Source organism: Coloeus monedula (genome assembly GCF_965178545.1).
Source record: "Coloeus monedula genome assembly, chromosome: 9".
NCBI lineage: Eukaryota > Metazoa > Chordata > Aves > Passeriformes > Corvidae > Coloeus > Coloeus monedula.
The window spans coordinates 1,166,594-1,193,480 of NC_138789.1; the positions used below are offsets into that span (position 1 = coordinate 1,166,594).

General features: G+C 48.2%; 1 protein-coding gene across 1 annotated transcript in view; it reads right to left on the reverse strand.

Annotated features, from left to right (window-relative positions):
• RASAL2 (RAS protein activator like 2) overlaps positions 1-11,605 on the reverse strand; it is a gene marked incomplete at its 5' end in the record, with an annotated part of 164,192 nt that extends 152,587 nt beyond the window's left edge. The window contains one exon of the mRNA XM_082287500.1: positions 11,514-11,605. The remainder of the gene's footprint in view (positions 1-11,513) is intronic.
• Positions 11,606-26,887: the final 15,282 nt, after the last annotated feature.

The following is a 26,887-nucleotide window of genomic DNA, read 5'->3' on the forward strand; positions in this document are numbered from 1 at the left end:
AATAGCAGTCTTGACAGCAAAGATTTATGTTGTTGGGGATCAACCTCCCAACACCCCTCTGCCACCACAGCTTTCATTTGAGATTCATCCCAAAGCTTTTTTAGTGCCATCCAGGTAGAGACTGATCTGCAAACAGATGTGGTGGTGATGTTTTACAACGGGATGGATATGTCAGCCAAGGGATCTCATGGCCTGGCCAGCAGATACCTGTGGTCATCCCGCAGAGATGGCTGGAAAAGGTCAGCAGCCTGAACACACAGAAAACTAGGGCCCAGCAGTCCACTCACCCCTTTTTTTCCCCAGAACTAGTGAAACATCAAAGCTAATATAACCTGTAATCAGAGCAAGTAGCTTCTCAGCACAGAAGCAGCAGGTTGATTTAATTCTTGGCACTTGTTTATAGGAACACCTACCTGCTCATAGGGGAAACTACCTTAACCCCTACCAGAGCACTTGCTGTGTCCCAGGCTGTCTAGTTTCCAGCACATTCTGAGAAGAGATTTGGGCCACTGCCTCTTGATACTAACAGCTACTGCACTTCAAGTTCTTCATATAGACAGGGATTATACTCTGTTTTTAACAAAATGTGTAAGTCAAAATATAGGACTAAAGAGAAAGCCTCCTTCTAGTTGCTTATGTATAATTCACGGTTGATTACTGGCTCGCATACGTAATAATTACACATGACCAGTATTGTATCACCATTATGTATAAGCAGCAGGTTAAAGGTGCCAAGAGAGCCATTAAACCCAAATTACCAAAAATGTACAATTTGAGAGAGTTAGCAAAACACCCCGATGAACTGGGGATCCAGAAAAATTTGAGACATGGTGATTCAGGTGAACGCTGCTCTTACAGCAAACATATATTTCATATATTTCAACATATATTTATCATTGACAGCCATACTGCATTTTCAGACAGTTTTGTATTTTCACCCTTCTCTGGTTTTTAACACAGAAAAAACAACGTATTCTGACAAAATAAAATAGCAGAAAGCAAGTTGTTCCAGAATTGGAAAGATTAATGCCCTTTCATACCACTTAGGTTTTTAACTATTATTACTGCATTCCTCTCAAATTTTTTTTCCAGCAAAGTTTCAGACATATTTTTACTTTTACAACATGCAAATTACCCATTTCCAGTACTGGTCTGGAATAAAAAAAATATTTGTTTCCTTCTTATCATCCCTCCTTTTATCCTACACATTCATCATTTCTGCAAACAGAGGCCGTTTACTTCACATTCCTGACTTCCCTAATAGTAAGTCCAAAAAAAAAAAAAAAGAAATTAGAGCGGAAAATGCTTAACTTCCGTCTGTAAAGCTTGTCTAGGCTGACAACAAAATAAAAGAGGCTTTCTTCCTAATTTGATTTAATGGTTATAATGATTTAATGGCTATAAATTAAGAAATTAGCAACCACTGGAATCAAAATGAGGAGAGTTGAGTTAGAAATGGCCTCGGTTCACACTGCTCTGACAGTACTTACAGAATTTGACATGAACAACTACAGGAGCTTCTTTAAGCAGAGGAGTCGCCTGCCAAGGATATGTGAAAGAAAACTGACATAAATATTTATGGCAAGACCATAAAACTTTTTCTGCTACTTCACTATATGGGATATAAAACTCATTATCTCTAGGGAGTTGAGGCTATTTGAAAACTTTAGTGAGCAAGGCCTTAGCTAATGGAAGGAGTTAAGGAAGGACCCCATGAAATCCATTCAACAGGGTAATCAATCACCCCACACCTCACTGACATCCTCAGCAAGTGCTGCCAGAGAGCAAGAGAGAAAGGGACCCCATAAGCCAACGCCATTTAGAAGATAAATCTTCTCAAGCCGGGTTTAGAAGGATGTTGGTTTCTTTCCTGACTTCTTACTTCCCAGGATACCTATCAACTACCCACCATCCTGAACAAAAAAAAAAAGATGGAAAATAATTACAGAAGCATACCTCAAAATAGGAAATACTCAGTATTATTTGATGAGGAAGTCTAATGATTTCCTAGCAAGTGTGAGCACATTGTGCTTTGGGTGCATGATGTACGTGTTCCAGTATATTTAAGCAAGTAGGAAACGCAGGGAAGGCAGCAGCTTGTCTGTGCAGCTTGAGGTATAACCTCATAATGTAAAAAAGCATCTTTTCAGGAAGCTTTTTGTCTCCTCTTCTTGCCTGCAGTCCACTGTACTCCTAAGATAAAATCCCTAGCTAGCATGGAAAACCACGATGGATCAGTCAAGTGTTGGCAAAGCCAGCCAAAGTTGTGTTACACGCTGGCACCGGGTCTCATACGCCACGGGAAGGATGTTGGAGCTCCAAGCAGTTTAATCACTGTTCTTTGGTTTTCCAGTTTTGATCTGTGCTCTATTTTCCTCCCCCAGTCAGCAGTGAAGAGTTACCTACCCAAAATTAATGATTTAGGCACCACCCAGCCCTGCTCAAAAATGAAAAAAAGCTAATGAGCTAAGCTGGCTATCCAAACATCTTCATACCAGTGGTCCAGCCTGCTATCACTGTAACGAGACAAGTTTATTCCATCTTGAAGGTCAACAAAACTTTACCTTTGGCTTTTTGGGGAGTAAAAAAAAAAAAAGAAGGAATAGAAGGAGAAAGCAGATGTCATCACCTGAATAGAAGTCCCCCCGCTCTGAGAGCATCTTGCCCTGCTGACCTACAGATCTGACAGCTAATGGGGTATTTGAGAAGATTATTAATAGTTACATAGCATCCAGGTAAAACAGCAGGCTTAGAGGCACCCCAAACACAAAGCAGTGCAACCCAAGGCATGCAAGCAAAGCACTGTAGGCGTCTCAGGAGATCTGGCTTCTGTTGCCAAGTTTCTCGTATGTCCTTGAACAAGTTATCTGACCTATTTGTGCCTCATTTCCTCACCTTCTCAGCTCAGAGCAGCCCTCTCAAATAAAGCCGTTAATGCTTTGGATGCACTCACACAGCAAGGCAATGAATGGTGCAAGTAAGTGAAACTGATCCTTCCTCCTTTAACCCTGATGGAATTGTTAATAAAGCAGTCACCATTTGTCAGGACAAAATGGAACAGAAAACTGAAGCAAAGCGATCATTTAATTTCTAAGTGAGATTCAAGGACTGCATTCAGCCCTCCCAGCCACTGCTGGTTTGCACAGATTTTCCTGGAACCCTCACAGCACACGCTGTGCTGAGTAGTGCAGCATCTGTCCCCTATCTTGTTGAGGCCAGTATCAGTGCACTAAAGAGTCAGCTAAATGAGGGTGTGAATTACCTCCACTTATCTCAAGCCAATCCACTGACTCAAGTAATGAGATCCTGAAGAAAGCAAGCAGGCCTTTAACTCTGTCATGCAAGTATCAAACATGGAGTAGAAATCCCCCCAGAAGTGCCAAACCCACCTGCATTTCCTCAAAGCCCTTCCTGGCAAAGGATGGTGTGTATCCCAAGAAGAGAAGTGTAGTTATGTTGTTATATTCCATGCCATAACTTCAAGTTCTTCCGTGAGGGATCTCCCAAAAAGCCAATGTGTCATAAATTTCCAGGCTTTCCAAGCTACTCAGCCTAGCCCTAAAGACTGTTATTCCAGAGCTGGGGAACACCAGTGCTCTCTCAGGAGAGCAGGAAGCTGCTGGTGGTGCAGTTTGGCCCACTGCCATCTGGTACCTGTCCCACAGACGCCGCTGCTTTAAGAGCGTTTCCTCCCTTTCCTTCTCACTCCCACAGCACAGAACACCTTGCAGCTGAGGAAAGTACAAAGCTAGAGGGGCTGCATGCAGGCAATGCTAACTCAGCTGGCAAGATATGATGCTCCCTCAGGTGCTGGCCAACCCCAAAGCGCTCTGCTGGCTACCAGGCTTCCACAAAGCCATTGCCAGCAGGAGACCCGGGGCAGCATGGCTCCAGACCTGCATTCCTTGAGCATTAAGCCTTGTCTGGAATATCACTAAATTGTCTTTGACTCCTTCATGCCAAGAAGGCCCTAAAAGCAGTCCTGTCACAAAACAGCTCCTTCTGCAGCCCTAGAAGGTGGTAGTGGGCATCCAATATTTGTTACACATGGATACAATGGACACAAAATGCTTATTCCTGGAAAGTTTTGTCTCCTTGTTGGAAATTTCACGTCAAAATCCAAGTAATCTTCCTCTTTTTCCATGTCCTGCCTCCCAGTACCCTGCTTCAATTCCCTGCCAGCAGAGTTAAGAAAGTTTTCTCAGACTGAACGCTACAGTATCTACGGTCTACCTGCAGGAATTTCCGTGCCATCCAGATTGAGAACAGGACCGAGGTGAAGAGGTTCTGCTGCATCTCTTGGACTGTTACTGTGAAAGCCTAACACTGGGACGGATTAAGTCTGAGATCACTTTTAGTCACAGATTCCTCAACACTTCTCTTCTTCTCACCACAGTACCAATTTCCATTCCCACACCTCCTTGGAAGCCAGGACTGAATGCACACAGTCCCCTCCCAGCTCCTGATACTCCACCGTGTAATCCTCCATCCACTTTCAAACACATTTGCCATTTTTCATGTTTGCTGTATCCTTTATTCTCTGGTCCTGGCTACAAATTCCAAAAGACAAGCAAAGCAGCCTCTGTCTATATGGCACCAAGCGCATCTACAGCGCAGTACTGTGTAAATACAACGAATTAGTTTAAGACAGAACAAAACGGGGTATTTTCAATTAAACCATTAATATCCAAGAATGCAGACACAGCGCTAGAGGAAGAGAAAAGGTGCCGGCAAGTTTTAATCAAGCCAGAAACTCACAGAGAAGCATATGCATTCTTATGCAAATCTACACCAGGCGCATCGCACATCTGCTGAAATGGGTGTCCTTTTCCCACAGCTTGCAGAATTAATGTGTTTAACTAAGTGCCTGCCAGTGCTTGCAGTGTAAGAGCTAATTTCTAATGGGGTATTCCCAGCCGGAAAAAAAAAAAAATCCCTTTAGATAATAAAGGATCTAAATCTAGGACTCGGTTTTACATTTACTTAAGTGCAAAGACCCCTCCACCTCCAAGAGCTCATTACTTGCACTGCTCCAATTTGCTTTACAATTAAAAATAATCCCGACTTTTGGAGAAGAGCCTTTCTACAGTTTTGTGACCTTTTGAAACCCTATTAAAGAGAATTAACAAATGCTGTTGCCTCCTGATCACTTTTGTAAGTGATACGAGGGTGTCAAAACACACAAAGGGCTTTGTGAGAATTTTACAAACCGAAATGAAGCAATATTTCTTTTCACTTGGTTACTTTCCTTGCAGATACAATTTGTATTTCCAAGATTACTATGTGTCTTCAGAGAGGATTTCGAAAGAATTCAGATGACAGCTTAACTTCTGACCCTGAGGCTAAAGAGGCATATATGTCAGAAAACACTGAAGTCTGAGCTATTTTTTATAAAAATCTATAAATATCAGTTAAAAGGAATCCGTGATCTCATAATAAGTCAACAGGGCACAGTTATGCTCTTCTTATCTTCCCTTTTTTTTCCCCTATTGTTTAAAAATAGGAAACAGCACCACATGAAAATGTTCAGCCAGAGATAAATTGTGTGACTGAAATACAGGAGTCAGGAAACCAGTGTTTCAAAATAATGTAATCCTCATTTTCCCCTGCATACTCTAGTATTGTTGATGCCTCCAAATATTTAAGTGACTTAATAAATTAGTAACCTAGGCAACATTTGCAACAACACAGCCAGCTGAAGGAGTCCAGCTAAAAACTCCTAAAAAAAAAAAATTTAAACCTTCATTTATGCATAAATTCCTATCAATGTTCTTTAAAAAGAGGAAAGGCAAACAGTTTTAATGTCAAAGGGCTGATTCTGCAGTAAGATTTTGGAGTAAAGCAACCAAGGAGAAAACAGGCTGTGCCCAGCCCTCAGCTCCACTCCAAGTCACCTCTGCCAATGCACGGGAAAATGAGCACAGAGGATCTATAATTCACCCCCTGCAGGCTTGGAAGAATTCTCCGGAGCCGAAAAGGGGCTATTGGAGGAGTTGTCATAGAGCAGGCATGAGCAGATCACCTGTTAGAGCACTTTCACTCATCTTTCGATATTCCCTGCTGCTGGCTGACAAGGGAAAGCAGCGTCTCTGCCCACAGCACACTCGACTGTTTTTCATCTCTAGCAAATGCAGTCACTTAAAACCTTGGTTTTGATTAAACTCTGCCTTTTTCAATGGAGCTCCAACTAAAAATCATTGTTACTTATCAGCTCAACAAAACTAACAAACGGTATTCAATGTCTGTCCCTCATTCCGTACCTGAAGGCTACAATAAGGTCAAATATCACCACAACAGGCATTGTCCAAATACTCAGGAAATGACATTTCCCGGCCCAACAAGGTTTATCTTCCAAGCCTGCTTTTGCACCAGCTTTCTGGGCAAGTTAAAAATAAACCTCTTGATCAGAAGGGGCAGAAACGCTCGTGAACACTGACCTTCCCTCCTTTCCAACACAAGACTGGCTGCACAAGGCACCGTGCAGCTCTCCAGCTGCCTTTCAGCTTTCCAAGGGTCTCAGCCACACCTTCCCCTTATCTCCCACTAAGTCTTTCCTCAGAGCAAATGTTCTCCTGCACGGAACTGCAGCTCCATACACACTCAGAAAGGCAGCAGTACACAGCCCCCAGCCCAGCTATCTGCACGCGTCTCGAGGAGGAGAAGACCCTCGCTAACAGCCACCTCACCACCCAGACTGCCTGGCTGCGAGGCTTTTTTTGGTTTTTACATTAACGACACCGCTCCCACCTCCCCCTTGTCAGATGGCCTCCGGAGTACTTTGTAAGCGAGCTGGTGGAGATGAGCGCTAAGGTTTGGGAGCGGAGAGGACGGGATCCCCCCGCGTGTTTCGGGCATCCTCGGCAGGTCCTGCAGCACCGCAATGAAGATGCCGCCACCTGGTGGGACCTCCTCGGGCTCGGGTGGAGGCCGGGGGGCAGGCGGGACCCTGGGCAGGGAGGGTCGCGGCTCACAGTCCCCACCCCGGCGTGCACAGCTTGGGAAAAAGCCGGCCAGCAGCACGAGCAGGGCTGGAAGGAAAGGATCTGCTGACAGCAAGATGTTGCTTGTTCCCAAAGCCTGTTGGTACTCATCCAGAGCAAGATGGTTTGGAAACGGATAATCTTTGCATTTTCAGCTATGACTGCAAACAGTGGAATAAAACAAGAATATAAAAAGAAAAGGTAGATATAAAGCTACTTGCAAAGTCATAGCGAGGCAGGCTGTAAAGAACCAGAAATCCCTCAGAACAGAGTTGAGATCATTGATACAAAAGAGTTGAGCAAGGCAGATAATGAACTGCTGGGATGGATAACTCACAGAAATGGGGCTTTTGAACTGCATTTCACATGATTAGGGGATGCTTCTGCTCAGTGCCCAAGCCACAGCTATTTTTTAATCTCTGCGTGACATTACGTACATTACCGTGGCTTCAGTCCTGAGCTCGAGCCTGGTATTTTCTGAAGGCCAATACTTCAAAGCCTGGAACTCAGGTTTGAGGCAGCCAAGAGATGTTTCTGTCTGGTTGCACAGGGTCTAGGGCTTTTTCTGGAGTGGGAGCCAGTGCAGCTCTGTCTGCAGATCGATATCCATGGAAAGGCACGGAGCCCTTCTAGCCTGTGCTTGAAGAGCCTTCTCCTTCTGCCAGGAGAAAGGGGGGCGAGCAGGGTCATTGCAGCAGTGAGGAATGCCTCCAGACAGCCCGCAGGATTAGAGGCCGAGGTGATGAAAGAGTCCACATCCTATCTGCACGCGAGTTTGTACAACTACCATCGTCTTTTAGCACTGCTGCTAAAAGAGAAAGACATTTCCCAGTCCAGATAAGGCCCCAGAGCAACGATGTCTGTTTGCAGGATGAGCATTCAAGAACAGACTCTTCCCTGTGCTATTTTTTACATATCTCAGCAACTCTTCTTTTGCAATTTTAGCACAGGAGCATTTGCAGCGAGCTTAGAGCAGACACATTATCAATGAATCTGACAACCCCGTCACAGAAGTTTGCAACCTGTTTAGACACAGACTGTACATCAGGCAAAAACCGATTCTGCCCCCATCACATGCAACATTTAACACCAATGCTGTGATGCTGGCTTTAGAATTCATTCCTGCAAAATCCATGGATGTTCAGTCAGCCACACCAGGCAATGTAATTGCTCTGTTTTCACAGTTAGCACTGAAAATGCTATCTATTCAGTTATTGCCCTGCCTCCTCCTCACAAAACCTGTTTCAAAGAGCAGAGAAAAAGACCTTGAAACATGGGTGGATGCTTTCGAAAGTCAGTTATCAGCTTTACAGAGAAAAAAAAAAAATCATAGCATTAATCCAGGCAAGACACCTCCCCTCTCCTATCCCTTGCACACATGCCAGGAGTCTGAATGGAAGCCGTCACCCAGAACACATGTCGATACATATTTTACAGAAACATTAGTTATGTGTCAAAACCAGTTCTTGGAAACATCATCTAACAGCACTCACATGATTTGTGTTTCACGAGCAATTAAACCTATCACTCTGACAAGCAAATCTGCTGCTCCTGTCCACTATTCAAACATCAGGTTAGAGGAAACTAATTCTATTTCAAACTCTGTCCTTGGGTGAGGAAACTGTATTTCCATGATAATGTCCTGGCTAATTCCCTTAAGCAGAATCTGATGAACCTCCAGAACACAGAATGAAACAGCCACCCTTGGAACTAGTGCAGCTAAGGCAGGAAATGCAAAAATAGCCAGACTGTGATTTACAGATCTCGTAGTGAAGTCAGACAAGACCTCAGTGTCACACTGAAATCACATCCCAGACATTGTAAAGTCCTACTGTATTCGCATCACTGTCATACTGCTGGCAAGCCGCAGAGACCAGCAAGGATGGGACTTTACTGCTAAATTCTTTTCTCTGTGCTAATAGATGAAGTTTTACAGGCTCTGCAACCAGACCAGCTCCCCTCGTGGCAGTAATTACCCCTTTGGACAAAGTGGATGGCACACCAACACCAAGCAGAGATGCACAGAAATAAACAGCTGTCTGTCTTTAAGTGGCTGCTGAGCTCTTTTCCTTTAAAATACATGTTTCCACTACTAGGGGCACTTTTCAGACAGTCACCTTTCATCTGGAACAACTCCCCCACACAGTGGTTCACGTTCGCAGACACACGTGGAAAAGAAATGCAGTGACATCAAAAGCTGTATTTCTTGCCATGCCAGAAAATGCTTCTCCACTTTTCATGTGTTCGATATTCCTTCCCTCCCCCAGCCATTCATGGTGAAATAATTAGTGTTAGTGTTCTCATTGTTTATCAGACAATACAGACAATAAGGCTAAGCTTTCTGCTCCTGTTTTCTTTCGCTATGCTGCTGTGGTTCCTCAAACAACTGTGCAAGGCTTTACTTTTAATCCTATGAATAACACTTGTCACTCAGAGGTTTGTAACCCATATTTAGCTGTGCACAAACATGGCACAGTTTCAGCTTGATTCATTGTCTGCAAACTTCTCCAGATGTGCTCATGCAAGAAAGAAAAAGGCTAATAAGCAGGAGGAAACAAACAAATACTAGCTAATCCGATTGCAATTTCTCAGGGAAGGAGAGAAGACACTACCACATCAGATTCTTTATGAGGGAGAGGGATAACGAGTTGTTTTTAAACACAGACTAGTAATAATTAGTTATTGTCCTTGGGCTACAAGATGTATTTTTACGTGCTTGAAGTGTATGCTGATTTTTATAGCCTGTGAGCTAGCTGGGCCCTGTCACAGGGAATTTTTTCCCATTTATCTACACGTTAGTGTCAAACTACAAGCACATCACAACATATGACTTTATCAACAAGCAATGTTCCTCACTGTGGCTAATTTTGAAACCACATTCCTGCTTCCACTCATGGGAGATACAGCCTTGGGTAACGATCAGATAGGCTGGTGCCAGACATCCTCTTCTTAAGTACATTCTCATTTTACCTTTAGAAAGTATTCTCAACAAACAATCTGAAGGAGCTCTTCTTGACAACAGCAGAGAGATGTTTTTGCATAAGGCTGCATTTTATAGTCTCAGCTTTAGGCTGGGATTAACAAAAGGAAGCTAGGCAAGAAGCAGCAAGCTAAACACAGTGGAAACTACTAAAAATCCCAAACTTCTATTACAATTAATTGTGCTAAGTATAACTTTGCTCATTGATGCACCAGACAGAAAGCAGACAGACAACCTCATCCCACTGCACCAGCTTTTCAAGCTTCCAAAATAAACACAAAGGTCTTTGAACAGACCATGCTCTCCAGAAAACCTGCAGCCTGATCTTCCTCATTTGATATGTGTGGAGGCTCAGGCTGGTGGCACTCACAATAATTACCTGCCATCAGACAAGAAATGCAGCAGAGTTCTTGCAGATAACTTACTCATGTCATCGTTGTGTTTCAGGAATAACACAACCAAGAAACAGATCAATGACACCAGTAACAGAGAACATTTGCTTCTAGTTTTACAGCTCAGGAAGAACCTGGAGAATCTCCTTGGGATTCAGGACAGGGGAGGAAGACAGAAGGGACAATCAGCAGTGAAAGAGATGTTAAAAAGTACCGATAAAAAAAAGTGTTTTTAAAGGGTTTGCATAGTCATAGAAACATGGAATGGTTTGGGTTGGAAGGGACCTTAAGACAGTTTTGTTCCAACCTCCCTGCCATGGGCAGGGAGGCCTTCCACTAGCCCAGGCTGCTCCAAGCCCTGTCCAACCTGGCCTTGGACACTTCCAGGGACAGGGCAACAATAACAATATCAGACAAAGGTAACATGTGCACACACCACAACTGGTGCCTTTTCAAGGCTGGACCATCAAATTTGTTACAGGAGGGAAAACAAAATAATGCCTGCAGCGCTCTTCACTCTGAAACGTGGGAGTAATTATCATCAGATTACCAAGACAAACAAGAGGCAGAGACAAGGAAAAGATAAAACAGAATTTCCACTATTTAGGTGCTGATCGAGAGATTAAATCCGACTGCACTTCAGCTGGGAGCCTAAACAAACCAGAGCCCCGGCCACATAAATCAAGCTAATTTTAAAAGGTTACATACCAGGGAGAGTTTGACAAAGAAGGGGAAACAACCCCGCGTCCTGTAGATTTTAACATCCTTTTCATAAATTATAAAGGTGCCAATCTAACACAGACCAGTAAGTCTGGGGCCACGGGACCCACCGTATCAGCACCTCCCAGGCCTTTAGTAGCTCATTAATACTAATTAGATCCGCGAGCGCTCAGCCCTGCCGGCACCCGCATCCCGGGCGCACATCCTGGGACTGCGGGCACACAAAAGCTTCGGACGCGGATCCCAACACCGGAGCATCCCGCACCTCGGGAGAGGGAAGGCGTGGCGCGGGGTGAGCCCGGGGCTCCGGGAACGGGGCGGGGAGGGGGGAGGCAAGGAGCCGCGGGGAATTGGGAGCTTCGGCCGCAGCGAGAAAAAGAAAGGGAGAAAGAAGTTGGGGCCGGGAAGTTTTCCGCCGCTCCCCGCCCCGGCGCCCCTCACCGTAGACGCGGACCCAGCCCTGCTGCTGGCAGACCGACTCCCTCAGGACGCGGTCCAGCGCGCCGCTCGTCTCCAGCTCCTCCGAGCCCGCCTCCGGCTCCGGCTCCGCGAAGGGCTCTGCCGCCCATGCCGCCGGCTCTGCCGCCGCTCCCGCGGCCGCCTCCATGCTGCCGTGGGGACGAGGAGGAGGAGGCGCCGCCGCCCGCGCTGCGCCCCAGCCCCGCTTCGCCTCAGTGCGGCTCCATCCTCCCTCCCCCGGCCCGCCCCCTCCCCGCCCTCCGCGTCAGCGCGGGAGGGGCCCCAGCGCCCCGCCCCTGCCCGCCGCTGGCCTGAGGGGGAGGCGGGCGATGGCGGGAGGCTCTGCCCCCGCTGCCCTCAGAGCCGCCGGCGGCCCTTTCCCCGGCCCCCGGCTGCCCCCGGCACCGCCTCGCTGCGCGGGGCTTCGTGAGGCGGCCCCGGAGGGGCTTCGAGATGGTTCCTCCCCTCAGCCCCGCCGGGAGAGCGGCGGGAAGGGGAGTCGCGGCTCGGGAGAGGCATTCCAGAGGAATACAAATCAGGGGATAATCCCGCTGGGGCCGCAGCCGCACGCCGCTCACAGCGGCCCTTTCTCCCAGTAAGGCCGCAGGAACGCCAGGGTGATGGGTTGAGGCTCAAACCGCGGCTGCCGTGGGGTTGCCCAGGCTCAGACCTGCGCTCGCACGCCTGACCGAGACTGATAAATCTTTCATGCACTCACACAGGCTGTTTCTCGCAGGTACATGAAGAGATATGCTGCAGGGAAAGGAGGACAACTGGCTTGATTAAATGCATTTCATTTAGGGGATTTGCGGGCTGGTTTGTCCTGAATGCCTATTTACTGACCTCCCTGAGTACACCATGTTTTAATTTTCTATTTCCCTTTTGTATTCTCGTGATTTTCCCAGTGCTTAAGGTACGTGTTCTTTAAAAGTGTAGAATAGAATAGCTGTGAATAAAGCATGCATCCTGCAGTGTCTTTTAAATCATGGCACTGTGACTCGAATTTTCAAAAGGGAAGGTGGGCAAAGGGGTTCAGCTTACGCTGGGTTCCATCCCTGTAACCTCTTGGTCTGAGTCTGTGCCTGCCCATGATCAATTAGACCTGGGTGGGTTCACCCAAGCTCTCAGATCCAGTGATTATCTCCATTAGCCCAGGCAGTGTCCAAGGCCTCGCCTCTGCACACAATTTCTCCATTAGTATAAAGGCACTGACAATTTTTTCTTCATTGAAAGAGCAGTTGATTTAGTGTGCACCTGTAGCAGTTGTGCAGCCATAAAGCTGCTTCAAAGTAGATACAGCTCCCACACCTTCCAACCACACTCATGTCATCTTGTTTTGCTTTGCAGCAGAGCAGAATAAGGGTTCACACTGCAAGTTGTGGCTGAAGAACAGCAACTTCACTTAGAAAGGAAGGACTGTAACTCTCTGAGCTCTGCAGCTGGGCAGTTCCCCATCCATTGCCTGAACCTGAAGGTTTGTCTTAGGAGTTCCGGAAAGCTCCTCTTGGGAGCTGAGGACTTGCAAAGTGGCAGTGAACAGTGCCCTTCTGATCCAAGTGAGTTGGAGTACCCTCACACCATATAGTTGTCTGCGATGGAAGCTGCATTAACTATTTCAAAGGAAGAAAAAAGTCCTGCCAGCCCCATGATTAATTGATGAAACCTCATTTCTGTGAGCTTCTGTCTCATGCTTGACTGAGAGCTTGACCTGAATCCTGCCCTACAACTGGGTCATTCTCTACCTGGTTGGGAGAGAACAGGATGAGTTCTTCCATGGTGGGCACATGCACCCTGCTGTGATTTCCAAGCTGAGCTGGAAAACGAAGAAACCTCCTTCTTCCAAATGTTAGGTTGTTTTCGTGATTGGCAGAACTGGTGTGGTCCGGTTTCCTACAGATTCATACCTGATATCTGGCAGAGGGGGGACACCCTCAGTGAAGAGGCTTGTAGGATCTCGCTGCCTTACCTTGCTGCCATTTTTCATTATTCCTGCAGGGGTTCCCCAGGATTAGCTCTTGGACCTGTATCCCTCTGTTTGTTTTGTTTAAAACAGACCAGTGAGTTCGGCACTTCCTGAGGTTGTAGAAGGTAAGAGACAGGATCAGGGGGAAGAAAGATCCAGTGAGTTTAATGGTGTCTGCCTTAATTCTTTGGGCAAAAGGGATTTTAAAACTACCCCTATAATCAGGAAGAGTTAAACCAGGATGAAATCTGGTGAGGATTTGACCCTCCACCACTGTGACAGGGGTGTTTCTGCACAGAAGCGGCACAGCTGGGACACCCAGTAATATTTCCTTGCTCCTTCCCACCCTAAAACATGTTCTGCAGCGTGGTTTCCAAAGTTCTAGGAGTTGAGGGTGTGCGGGATACTCCTTCCAGAGCAGACATCTGCATAAATTGCCATAATAATGCCGTAAAGCAGGAGGAAAAGCAGTTTTCCCCTCCTACATGCTCTCTACCCCTGCTCATTCCCACTGCTCCTCGTAATATAAAATGTACATATTCTCCCAGCTTATGCTTTAGTGGCCACGATCCAATAAACTCCTCGAGGTTTTTCCCTCCTGCTCTCCCCACAGCCCCCTTTGTGCTGCCAGCCTCCCAGAGACATCCCCATCCCTCACATGAGCCCGGGCTCTTTCCCTGCTGCAGGAAACTCACACAAGTGGACACGGGGGGAAAGGGGGAGGAAGCCTCTTTGGGAAGCAGGAGAGGAGCTGGCGTGTTGTGAGGGAAGGATGTGGCTGCTAAGCTTCTGCCAAAAGCGGAGTTTTAAAAAGCTAGGATGACACTGACGCAGGAGCGGCACAAGACACCAGCAACTGGTTCCCATCAAGTGAGGACTGGTTGTATCTGCAAGTGTGATGAAGCCATCCTAACAGCAAGGTCTGGAAGGACTGGCTAGTGTGGTTTCTGAAACTCACATGGCAGCAGAAGACAAAACCCTTTCTCCAGCCTTTATTCGTGGAGTTCAGGGCAACATAAACAATAATAAAGAGCAGGGATGACTAAAATAGGAAGGCTGGTTTTGCGGGCATGACAGGAGCAAAAATAGACATATTTTATAAATAAAGATGTGCTGGAAATCAGAGACTCCCAAGTTTCATGCTCACCAGTTCAGCTGTTCTGGCTGGGGGTCTTCTCCACCAGTAGTGCTCAGGGGATTTGTGAAGGCATAAATGAGCAGTAATATAAGCACATGCATGAAATTCCCTTCGTGTAAACCAGCCCCATTAGTTGATCTGCTTGGGGATGTCATTTTAACCCACAGGCTCTAGTTAAATTAGGGCTGGGGGTTTGCTCAGAATAGGTGAAAGCCAGGCATTTGAGGAGAGCTGCATGTGTATTTTCAGTAAGCCCAAGACTGTATGTGTTGTAGAAGAAATCAAACTACACCAGTGTGGCTTGAGAAAAGAAAGCTTTTGAGCTGACCTTCTTCCAGGAGAATAAATTCATGTCTTCAGGAGTGAGCAAGTCTCACTTCAGTGATCTTATCTCAAAAAGAAAAAGGCAATAATAAAATGAGAAGAGACGTGGAGGAGGGCGGTAAGGACAGTGGAGGTGATGGGATAGATACCATATGAGGAGGAAAGACTAGAAAAACAGGGAGACTCCAGTTTGGAAGAGCAAAACCTTGGGGCAAATAAAGACAGAGAAGTCTGAAGAGGTCAAGAGAGGTCTGCTATGGGCCTGGAATTCCTTTTCCCTTTTCTTCACAACACAAGAGCATGAAGAGAAATGTTCGGGAGCCGGGACTGAAGCAGACAAAAGGAAGTACTTTTTCACACAACACATAATTACATTGTGGAACTTATTGCCGCAGGATGTCACGGAGGCCAAAAGTATAAACGAATGAGGAAAAAAACAAAAGGGATTACACAAATTCATGCAACCTCCGGCTTAGGAAGTCCCTCAACTGCTGATTACCAGGAGCTGGGAGGATATGCCAGAGGAAGGATCACTTTATACTCTCCCTCTTCCGATATCCCTTCCTAAGCATCTGCAGCTGGCCACGGCCAGGCCCTAGTTGTTGCCCAAGGTGGATGTTTATTCTGAGCCAGTCTGACAGTGTTTGTATCCTCCTGGGAACTCCCTTATGGATGGAGCCTTAGGGATCAGAGGCATCTCTGGGAGAGATACAGGACTGACCCCTAACTTTGTTACCTCCAGCCCAATGCGGTCACGGCAAAGTCTGTCGTGGCCACTCTTTGCTGATTTAGGCTGGTGTAATTGAGGCCAGATTGAGCCCTGGAACCTTCACAGAGACTCTTCCGCTTTCCCTGCCCATGGGATTAAGCACTGAAATCTCTGTGCTAAAACCCTCTTTGAACGGGGATGGCAGATAATGCACAAACTGATTTAAAAAAACCCCCAGCACTGGGGAAAGTTAAATATTAAAGAGCCAAGGCCCAGTTTTAACTGCTGCTGCCATCCCTCCTTCATCTTGTGCCAACTGCCTCCAGGATACATGTGCTGACACTGAATTTCTACCTCACAAAAGCGGCCGCAGCATGGGCTTTAAAACTTAGCCCATTAATACTGGGGTAGGAAGCAGAAAAATAGAACAAAAGCAGCGAGAGACTCCTCCAGTTCCCACTCTGACCATGCCTGATCCATCTGTGGAGCATCACAGGCCATGCTACCCCTGCCCCAGTGAGGCATTTTGCCCCTTTGACTTCCCAACATTAGTTGGTCTAAAATATTTTGCTGCCTGCTTTGCCCTGCTGTAACTAAACTATAATTTTCCCTAGCAGAGAGGAGGGATTTGGGAGAAACATCTGGTCTCATTTCATCAGGATAACAGCTCCGTCTCTATTTATACACGCGCCGGGATCGTTGTGGCTCTCAGCTGTTCTTCTCCCGACAGCCCCTTTCAAGCTGCCGTGTCCTGCTCCGTTGGGGCAGGCATCGGGTCGAGGCCAGCCTGCTGCCACGTGAAACAGGAACCAGGCCCAAAAATGTGGGCTTGTGAGAGCTTGTCCTCTCCACACTTGGGGCTTGCTGTCTGCTGGGCTGGTGATAATGTGCCTTGATGGATGGTTGCTCCTGTCCTTCTATCCTGCTGGAGAGAAAACAGGGAAAACCCGTCTGACTAGACAGTTTGTTGGAACTGGATGATGTTTAAGGTCCCTTCCAACCCAAACCATCCTATGACTGGGAAAATAATTTTCTTGGTAATCCCAGAGACTTTGCTGGTCAGGGATCAGGCCTGCCATGAGTCAGCCTCATTGGTCTGAATACACAAACTGGCTTTTCTCTGAGGTGTTAGCAAATAAACTGTGACCCTGCCGAGACACGGGAGGCTCGGGGACTCTGCTCGGGAAGGCAGCACGTCCTACTTAATTCACCGCAGTGGGGAAAATCCGCTCTGCTGCCTCCACTCCAGTGCTCGCAAGACATCGCATCTCATCCGGCGCGTTCAGAAAAACCCTCAAGTCAAATGGCCAAGTACCTGGAAAATCAGCACATCGCACGTTCAGCAGCGCAAGTCACCGTCTGAGAGGAACGCTCACACCGTGAATGATGATGGCGTGTGGGTGGGCATTAATCATCTCAAGCGAGTCTGTCCCACTGCCCTGCTTTTCCCTCTGCTCCCATCCCGATCCGCTCAGAGCCCCACGTGCCCCTGACACGCAGCTATTTCAGCATCACTCCCCCTCCTCTTCTCATATGTTATTATTTGTATATAATGAAGAATCATTCATTGATTATTTTCTTACACTCAGCTGCTAGAGGAGGAACCGCTCAGAGACCCTGGGTTTTGTAACCAGAATGAGACCAGCGTTTTCAGATGCTCCTATTGATTGTACTAAGGTTGCAAACTCCCTGGAGCAGGGTTGAATTTCACCCTCTGATGTGATCCTGCCCCTCCGAAGTACTCCTTCAGAACACTGTTCTCAGCTGTGACCTGAGGTTGAGTAGATCAATATTTGTTGACTCAGCTTGGGTCTAATTTTCATATGCGCTGGGTAACCCAAGCCCGCCCGAAAACAACAGATAGTGCCTGTTGCATGAATCAGACAGAAATGTGGACCCTGCCTAAAACACCAGCCTTTCAGAGCAACTCGAGGCAGGAAATATGACTCAGTCTTGGGAGAACATCATCCAAATATAAACCCTGGTGATGCTGTGGACTGTTTGGGGTGAGGGGTGACTGGCTGAAGCCTTGTGAGCTCTTCACTTCCATGACTTTTCTGGATGAGAAACATTTTTTTCCCCTCATTGAGTCAGTCCTTTTGTGGCACATCAAGTATTTTTGCAGAATGTGTCAGAAGTGCACCAAACCGGCCAATTTCTGTGTAATTGCTGAGAAACGTTCTCTCAACCTAGGCAAAACTATTCAGAGGAGACTAAGGGAGCAGCCTGAGATAACAGCACCTTATCCTTCCAATAGGGTGTTCTTAGGGTGAAATGTGCCTTAATCCCAACCTCTTTATAAAAAGCAAATGTGAAGGCATATGCAGCACTAAGTTTAAATTTTTTTTCCATCCTCATGGGATCTAGGGAGGAGGGAAATGAAGAAAGGCTGGTGCTGGAATAGAAAGGTCTGATTTTGGATCTTTTCTCTGGAAACAAAGCTCGAGGAATGGCTGGATGTGGCCATGCCAGGGTACCTGAAGTCCGATCAAAGGCTCTCACAAGTCAGCACAAGACCCTTGTTAAAGAAAGTGGAGCTGCTCAAATCCTCTTCCATGACAACACGTCCCCTCACCTTGCAGGTCAGGAACATCCAGACATAAAAAATCCTTCAGCCTGTGAAAAGCAGTCAGCTGGCTTTAAAGCCCAAATTACTTTTTGTTTTTTTTAATTTCTCCTTTTAGTAGTGGCTGCCTGTCTGCTGCAGCCTTGACTTTAAAACAAAATAACCAGCCTCCAGCAACCTTCAGAACAGATCTGTAAAACTCTCCAACTGACTCTAACAAGCAAAGGCGAGATTGTGACAAACCTGCCAGCTTTCTCTTCATGGGCTGGATCATCTTCAGGGAGCCCAGGACTGGCACTTAAAAATGTAGCCTTTGAACAGGTCCTTTTTTTGTGATAAAGCCAGTCCCCAGGACACTGGGGGGGTGACGACAACAGATGCTGTGATGAGTCAGTGCAGAAAAGGTCGTGGGATGGACGTAGGGTCAGTGAAAGGATGCACTTACTGGACTGTAACTCAGCCAGAGAGGTTTGGGTTTTGTCTTTGAGCAAGAAATGAGGCCAATAAGGAAGGAATGATTTATTTGTCCTTATTTTCCTTGCCAGGCTCCTGGTTAGGTGACTTGGCTTGAACTTTGAGCAAAGAGCAATCACTAGATTTATCCACATCTCTAGAATCACAGGCTTCTTTCTCTGGGCTGCCTATATTACAGATGTTACCAACTTCCCTCCTCTGTGTTTTTGTTCTCCCTTGCCCAAACAGATGGGTTCCCTTCCCTCACTATTGTGAGCAGAGGCAAATAAACAGGCACTTGTGCTCTGTTGTGTGGTTACCTAGGGAGGCTGTTGTTTGCAAGCAAAGGTTGTACCAGGACACAAATAATCTCGTTTGGTGTAGCCTGGAGATGGCTCTTCACTCCAACTACAGCCCTGGGGTTCTCCATGCTGCACTTCCATGTTTACCACGGGATCTTTCATCAATCAGGAGTGAGCAAGAGCGCTGTGAGATGCTGACACTTCAGAAGAACGGAGGAGCAAACTCCTCCTCTCCCCTCCCAGTCCAGCAACCTATTGTTCCTTGAGATGTTTGAATAAATGAAGGAAAACACTGCTCTGGAGCTTGTGACAGCTCACACGCACAGAAATGCAGCATCCAGCCTTCTCCCCTGTCCTGTGAGCAGACCCTGACAGTTGATACACATTCCCTTGCACCACAAACAGGAGCTGCTCCTGCCAGCTTAGGGAATTTCCTCCTGGACCACACAAAAGTAGTTGACCGGAGCTGCCAGCTGTCAAAGCCAAGTCCAGCCCTGCCTCCCACCAGGAGAGTACCTGCAAAGATGCTGGGTTGGAGATGCATCCCTGACACTCACCTGTGAACCTCCTGGGAGCACAGCCAATCCCACGGGGTTGATGGCCGTGGTGGGCCCTGGTCCAGGAGCAGGCATCACGGTGACATGGATGAGATACTCAGTCCCTGTGAAAAACACAGAGATGATTAAAGCTTCCTGCCAGTGCTGGTAGTTGTTCAGGCTGCGTTTCAAATAAGATGTAGGAATCCCAAAACTGGGCTGTACGAAAGAAAACAGAGTCTCAGAGCAGGAAGGGTGGAAAATGGCTGTGTGGTGCTTGTCAGAGCAGCCCTTCAGCCCCAAGAGTGCAATCAAGATGTAGGATTGCGAGGAGGAGATTCAGGACAGTGGTACAGAGGCAGGCTGGAAATCACAGAAACATCTTGGGCACTTGAGAAGAAGCACCTGAGCAGCCACACCTCCACTGAACACAAGGATTTCAGCACATGACAACAGCCACAGTCAGAGCAGCGATGTAGCTTTGTGTTCCCGAGCAGTGTTCTCTCCTGAGGAGATGGTCTGGGCTCCCTTGGTTACCACGTGAGCCTCAGGTCTCACTCCTCAGGCCTTTGTTTTTCCTGCCACGGTCTCTGCAAGGATTTTGATGCTCTCTCCCACTGGGTGAGAGGGTACTAACCTACCTGGGGATTTATTGTAAGAGATGAGCAGCAACATCCCTCCAGGAGGTACCTGCTGCTCATGCTGTGCCTACGTAGCGTTTGGGGCATCAGATATTCTACCCCAGTCAGTTAAGAGTGTCCCAGGAAAAAAAACACTGCCATGCTTTTCCAGGAATAAAGCAGGCATTTGGAGAACAGCTGACAGCAGTGCTGTCCGTGCAGGAGGGGAGAGAGTCCTGAAGGTGTTGAGCAGATTGGAGCAACACTGGGCTGCTGCAGCACAGGGAGAAGACCAGCAGCACAGGATGGTACCCTTTTTACAGTCCCTATTCTTCCCTTAATTACAAGCTTAAGTGGTGGCTAATAAGGATGCTCCAAAACAAATAAATTGAGCTGCTGCTGTAATTAAGTGGCTTTTGCTGCATGCAGTGAGCCAGACCCATCTGTGTGGCAGCTCAGCAGAAGCCAGGAGGGTTCCGCAAGGGATTCATTTCAATTGCATCTGAACTGCTTCAAGGTGGAGATGACCATCCTGTTTCCTACACTGCCAGCCAAGAAACACCAGCCAGTCCCCCAGACAGTCATCCTGGGCAGAGGCACGGTCATTCACAGACATTTAAGTTGGTTGCACCTGCCTTCATGGCAGTTACATTGAGGTGAGACCTTCCTTGCTTGTGGGAGGGAAGCTGGAAGGTGGTGGGAAGGTGCATTTGTTTCTCTGGGCAGCAAATACCACAGCAGTGGCACTTGATGGCTGTGCCCCTGGTTTTTAATCAGGGCTGTACAGAAGAGACAAGAAGCAATTACTGCTGGCCATTTGCTTATTTGATGAAATGAGCTGACAGGCTCCCTGTGGCAAAGTGCAGCAAAAGGCTTCTCAAGTTGTCCACTTGAGCTCACAGGTAAGGGCTGACGCCTGGCAAGGGCAGATATGAAGGACAGCGTAGCAGAGAGAGCCCATGCCGTGATGGCCCTGCAGATGTACAGCCTGAATTTCAGGAGCCTGAGCTCCCAAACCACATCTAATGCTCCCACAAGCCTCCACTGTCCAGGTGTGCAGTGCCCAGTCCTCTCTGCAGGTACAGTCCAAAATGTTTAGGGCTTCCTGTGTGTGAGCGCACGTTTTTGCCTGAGAAATACTGAGCGTCCGGGAGCTGCATCGGGTATTTTTCCTCCCACCTCTGTATTTTCCCTGGGTGTGTAGTCTCAGCACTTCTATGACCACGGATGCTATTTGAAAAAATCCACTTGTTCCAGAGAAGAGTCAGTTCATGGCCCTTTTGCAGGATTCCAATCCAAGTTGTGCATGGTATTTAATACCAAGCTGGTATATCTAAAAATGGTACCAGCGCTCAGCTTGAGCCTGCTCCCTTCTCCTTCACATCACCACAAAGCACCAGGGCTAGTGGTCATGGCATAGTAAGAAAGGCACTCTCTCTCTAAGCAATAAAACACCACCTATTGGAGCTAATCCTGGAAGGAAGAAGGGGATACACAGAAAATATCACACCCATTCAGTTGCAGCGCATCCCTCACTGTGGCACATCAGCTGGAGCCCTGATCGGGGCGCAGATCCTGTCTCTCAGTCCCCCTGCTGTTACTTTGCTCTTTAGAGCTCTTGCTGGATTTTGTGAGAGGAAGCCACCTCTCTTCCTGATCCGGAATGCCACACAAAGGCGTGGTCACATGCAGACACGCTGCTTCACCTGCAGATAAGGACACGCAGGTGCTGTGATCACCTCTGCCAGCTGGGAGCTGCCTCCAGCACAATCAGGCAGCCAAGCCCACCCCGCGCCAGGGAATACGCCTGGCATGGCACGGGCTGGACAGCCACGCTGTGCCTGTGGCACAGCCACACCCAGCCCTGGCCCTGGGTCTCTGTCCGGCAGCTGCTGTGCGGAGCAGTAACTGCTGGGTGTGCTCTGGTCTTCCTCTAACAAATAGCCATACTGATTTCTCCACCCCAATTTTTTTGTGTCATCATCCCTCCCCCACATACATTCCCATCTGCCTTCTGGACAGAGAGTTATTATAAGATGTTTCATCCCAAGAAGCACATTATTTTCTCCGAAAATAGTTTTCTCCAAAAATCATACACAAATGCCAGCGCAGCTTTGGAGTGCAAGATCCCCAGAGGGGAAGGGACAAATCTGTGGTTAAACTGAGGGATGGAGAGTCAGCAGATCAGGGTTCTCATCCCCTGGCTCTGCGAGCTCTGATTCAACCCATGGCCCCTGAATATTTGGTTTCCCCATTGGGAAAACCGGTGTGGTGACACACTGCGATGGCAGCACACAGCCCTTTTCTGCTGCTGGGAACCACCACAGGCTTCTGCAAAGGCACTCTCTCACTACCAAAAAAAAAAAAAAGTAAAAAAAAAATCAAGCCTTTGGAATCCAAAATGCTCCTCTGCAAAGTTTTCAACTGGTGTGGCTCACTGGAGCTGCAAAGATCTACTTAGATACTCTAAATATTTACCCAGCATTTTTATATTTACCCAATATTGAAAGTGCTCAGTGCCCAGTCCCCTGGGGATGCACAGCTGTGCTGGGAGCAGGACTGTGAGGAGCTGCAATGACCCTGTTGCCTCTCCAGTCCCCCCAAGCTGGGACAGAGCATCCTTTCTTTTTTCCCATCTTCTTTTCCCCATCATTCATCTCTCCCCTTCAGCACCCTCTGACTCTCCCAGGTGTGCCTGAGCTCAGCCCCACACAGGGCTTCCTTTGCTTTCCCCCCAAGCCCAGCATTGAAGATCTTTGCTCCCACACCACCATGCTGGAGCACTCCAAAGGTACTCCTCGGCTTTAGCTGTAAGAGCTTTATGAAACACTGCCCTGGCAAGAGGATGGTAGACCCTTCCCTGCTGCAGGCTCTGCTGTTCATCCCTGGACAAGCTTCCTGAAGAGGAGATGCTCAAGGCTGCCGAAGTGGCAGAGCTCCTGGTCATGGGATGCCCCATGCCCTCTTCTGCAGCCCCACAAGGTACAGCGATCACTGCAAAGGCTTGTGGTGTTTATCAGATCACCGAGAATAATCTAATACCTTTACCCTGGGGAAGGAAATTGCGTCATGTTTCTCAAGGGAGCTTGTACCTGCCCTGCCTGGCTCCAGGATTTGCTGTTCCTCTGCTCCCCTCTTTCAGCTCCAATCATCTCCCTCTCCATAACCCACTCTACTTTGGATCTCTCCTTGTCCCCTCTACAAACACTGACAGGGTAGTGACCACCAGCTTCACACACCAGAGAAAGCCCTGCTCTGGGAATTCGATAGTGCTTCCAGCCCCCTCTCCAAACCCTCTGCCATGGCCATTTGCCCTGAAACCCTCTTTAACATGAGAACCCGCTTATTTCTTTTAGTATTTGGGCAACACCTTACAACAGCATAAGCCCTGCTTTGCAGTCAGCCACTTTAAATGCTGCATTAGCAAGAAAAAGTTACCTCTGTTCACTGACACCTCTCCAGGCTCTTACCAAGGAGAACAGAGAGTCTCGGACTCCCTTTAACAAGGGTGGACACTGAATTGACACAGGTGACTTGGCCAAGCTCTTTAGGAGGAGAAGCAGCAGCAGAGCTGGAAGATGTTGTAAGTCCCATCCCAGTGACCTTACCTAAGAACAGAACAGAAACAGAAGTTACGTGCATGTTGCAAAAGGTGTAGAAGACTGAAGAAAAGAGGAAGGTCAAATCCAGGATGCAAGGCAGCGTGATGTTCAGATCTCCCTCCCCTCCCACATGTCACTTACAGTGTCTGCCAGCCCATCCCAGCCTACACGCCCACCACGGTGGAGTGCTCAGGATGTTCGCCATTGTCCTTGAAAAAGCAGAGCTCTAAAAATGTGAGGTTTTAATTTTTCCCAAATATTTGCACTGGGGAAAGGGGATGCCAAGCTTAAAATCCAAAAGGCCTCGGGTACCTGCACCCCCTAGGAGCTAAAAATCCACACGAGTCTCCTGCAATGATCAAAGACTAAAAGAAAAAACATCCCAAAATGGAAGCATAGCACAGAACTGTCCCAGCACTGCTGCTCCTCAATGCTTGCTGCCCATTTCCCACCGCCTCCCATGGGACAACATCCCCTGCATTGGGAAGACCATGTGGAAAATCTGCCGGGCCTCATGTACCTGCACTAAGGAGCTAAAATCCACAGAAGTCTCTGTAAAGATCCACCCAGGCTGGAAGAACAAACACCTTTCCATGCCTGGGCGATGCTTACGTGGTCCTTCTCGCACCGAGCTCTTCATGCTGAGCCATCTCCTTTGGTTTCCCAGTCCGTGCGCGGTGTCTCTCGTGCCTTGATCACAATCCTGAAGTCCAGAGGGGTGAAAATATTCGGTATTCCCGGAGAAAGGCAATCCCTGCCCAGTGAAGCAGCGCGGTTGCTGGGCTGTTGCTGCCATCTTCTGCCCGCCTGGAACTCCGCCGCTCGCAGCCGCCCCCGCCTCGGCCCATGCCGGGGGAAAGGCGCTGAGGAAAACGCACGGGAGTTCAGGAACGGGCTCGTGGTCCCTCATGGGCCAGTGTGGGGGCAGATCCAGGTGTGTGCCGTGCAGGTTGCCCCCTTCGAGCCTTGGCACCGTGGCTCTGGATGCGGACGAGGGGATGCCTGCCGAGCGCTGCCGATGGAGGAGGCGCAGGCTCTGCCTGAGGAGCCACATGCGGGAGGGGAAGGCGATAAATACGCGCAGCTAAGGCAGCTGCTAAGTGGACTGTTACTAGACACAGCGTGAGGCGTTCACGGTTCCTCCTGAAAACACAGGGAAATCAAATGTTTAATTCAGAGGGAACAGCAGGACTGCGTGGTTTCTCTCCTGACACCCATCTAATAAGGGGTTTTTTTGGCAGGGAAGCAGAGGAAGTGGTGTGACTGGCGCTAAAGCTGCGGCAGCAGAGCGTGTCGTTGATCAGAAGGTAAGGATACAGAGCCATTGTTTTCCAGAACTGCAAAGACTTTTGTCTCTTTGTTCAGGGCTTTAGTTCTCCCTCACAACCCTCAGATTACTTTTTTCCCTCCTATCCTGTCATTTTTGGCAGAGTGGGATGCTTGGGGGAAGCTTTTCCAAACAGCGGGCTGTTAAAAGATGTAAAAAAACCTACTAAAACAAACTTTTTCAGATACCAAGCCCCACCATGGGTTCAGCTCAACGGATCTTTGGCCCCATCCCTCCTTGGGATTCCTTGTCACAGGTTTTTAAGCAGATGCTGTAGCAGATCCCTGCAGGTGTTGTATGAGGACGTGGTGCAATTGCCAGCCCGCTGTGGCACAGTCTCGCTGGTTCTTGGCCACGGGACGTGGACTCAACCAGGGTAAACAGCAGCAGCAGCTGCTCAGGGGGGCAGCACATGAAGCATAATTCTACACTTGGGTATTTCAGCTGTCAGAAATCGTCAAAAAAGCTGTCATCTGGTCTCTTTGGCATGTATCTGTATAAGCTGAGGTGATCATTTCAGGTTTGCACCTTGATTTTCCCTCCCTCTAAGCAGGGGAAAGCATGCAGGTCCCACAGGGGTGAGGATTGCACAGCACCCGGGTGGGTGCAGCCTGTGAGAGCTTCAGTCAGCAGCCCTGACCTGTTGAATTTCAACAGTCTGAAGGTGTCGGGGGCTGCAGGAAGGGCAACTCTTACAAACTAAACCCACACAGATACAGTACAAACTTCAGAACTATTCAACACCAACTTTCTACACAGAATTTGACATTCCTGGTGAACCTGTTCAGTGCTGAGACACCACAGGCCACGTGCAGTGGTGAGTTAATTCCCCACTCCCCTCGGTGGGAAGCATCCTGAGCAGGCCCTGTCACGAAGCTGTCTCACCACAGAGGAGCTCCGTGTCCGTGTGTCTCCCCTGATGGGCTCCAGGGCAGCAGCTCTGGTTGTGAGCAGCAGTGTCTGTGCCACTCAGCCTTCACCAGGGAGCTGTAGCGAGGTGTCCAACTCCTGCAATTTTTGGCAGCAGCCGCCAGCTGAAATGCCAAGTTCTCCATTCCTCTGGAACACGGGAACATCCCCTGACAAAGCCATTGAAATGAAGCAATGTCCTGAGGTTCTTACAGAGAGATGGCAGCAGAGGAGGGGCCAGGCTGCAGGAAACATTTCTGTACCTTGATCCACGCCACCCTCCTCCTCCTGCTCCACAGCAGAGGCAATTACACGGGCTGTCTGAATGGTACAGGAGTGACATTTTCAGTACAGCCTGGAGTTAATGTACTCCTGCTTGTAAAGTCAGCAGCAAACACAGGTCCTTGCTTAGCAGAACGTTTCACTTCACTACGTCAGAGCTTTGTGCTGGGGCAGAGGGAAAGGGATGGGGCTCCTTTCTGTAGACGTCCTCCTCGGATGGCAGTACCCAGCAGATCCCTGGTGGCAGAGGGGTTCCCACGGCCTGGAAACGTTGTACCTTTCAGAAGTCATGGCACGTTTTTCCCACTGTGCCATATGCACATTTAAATACGTACAGAGAAAGAGTTGGTCACACCCCAGCTTCCCACTTGCTTGAGAAAAACCTCAGTCATCCCACCTGAGGTGCTCTGTGCTTCTCTGAGCAGAGCAGCTTTTGCAGGGCTGCTGGGTGTGCCTTCAGTCTCAGGTGACAGTGGCAGCTGGGGACGACACCGAACGTGAGCTGGCTCTGAGGGGCAGCACAAGCCACAGCACGAACTGCAGCTGGAGCAGAGGGGAGGTGAAACACTCACAAGCAGCAGAGCAGTTGGCACGGCCATCGAGGCCATCAGTGGGAACAGAACCA